This window comes from Lipotes vexillifer, unplaced genomic scaffold (genome assembly GCF_000442215.2).
Source record: "Lipotes vexillifer unplaced genomic scaffold, Lipotes_vexillifer_v1.1 scaffold952, whole genome shotgun sequence".
NCBI lineage: Eukaryota > Metazoa > Chordata > Mammalia > Artiodactyla > Lipotidae > Lipotes > Lipotes vexillifer.
The window spans coordinates 515314-515881 of record NW_006773530.1 but is presented as its reverse complement, the minus strand read 5'-3'; the positions used below and the strand labels follow the sequence as shown (position 1 = coordinate 515881).

Below are 568 nucleotides of genomic sequence, written 5' to 3'. Positions count from 1 at the left end.
GGTGTGTGTCGGGGTGGGGGGGGGGGGGGGGGGCAGGGGGGTTCTCTCCAGTTCCTGGTCTCTCCCCCTCTCTGTCTCTCTGCACACACGAAACCTTTTTGTTTCCTTTTTGGAAGTTACCTAGGAAACAAAGTCTTTTGTGCTCCAACTTTATTTGAGCTATTTGCTTTACTGGGAATCTGCACAAAAGCTGAAGAGAGAAAGAAGGTTGCAGTGTTTTACTAAAAATGTTCATGGCGAACACCTTTTTCTCAATGGGGGTAATCATATCCTGTTGGGTGTGTTGGGGGGCTTTGCAGATACCTCTGACAAGGTAAGCAAATGCTGGGGGTTAGTTTAAAACAAGTGGCTCTGGAATCTTCTCTTTAACAGGACTTTGACAATACGTGAAATCCTGAGTCAACAGGGCACGATGCTTCCAAATGTGAGAATGAGAATTTTTTTTTTAATGATCCTGATTTTAGGACAATATTATTAAAACCTAACTGGGATAAGAGGAAAAAATGCTTATTTTACACAAACAGCCACCTTCCAACAAATTGTGGGAAGAAATAAAACTAGGTTCAGC

General features: G+C 43.0%; 1 protein-coding gene across 1 annotated transcript in view; it reads left to right on the top strand.

Moving 5' to 3' along the window:
• The window catches only part of NHS (NHS actin remodeling regulator), a gene marked incomplete at its 5' end in the record, with an annotated part of 13285 nt that overhangs the window by 572 nt on the left and 12145 nt on the right, over positions 1-568 (top strand). The window lies entirely within an intron of this gene.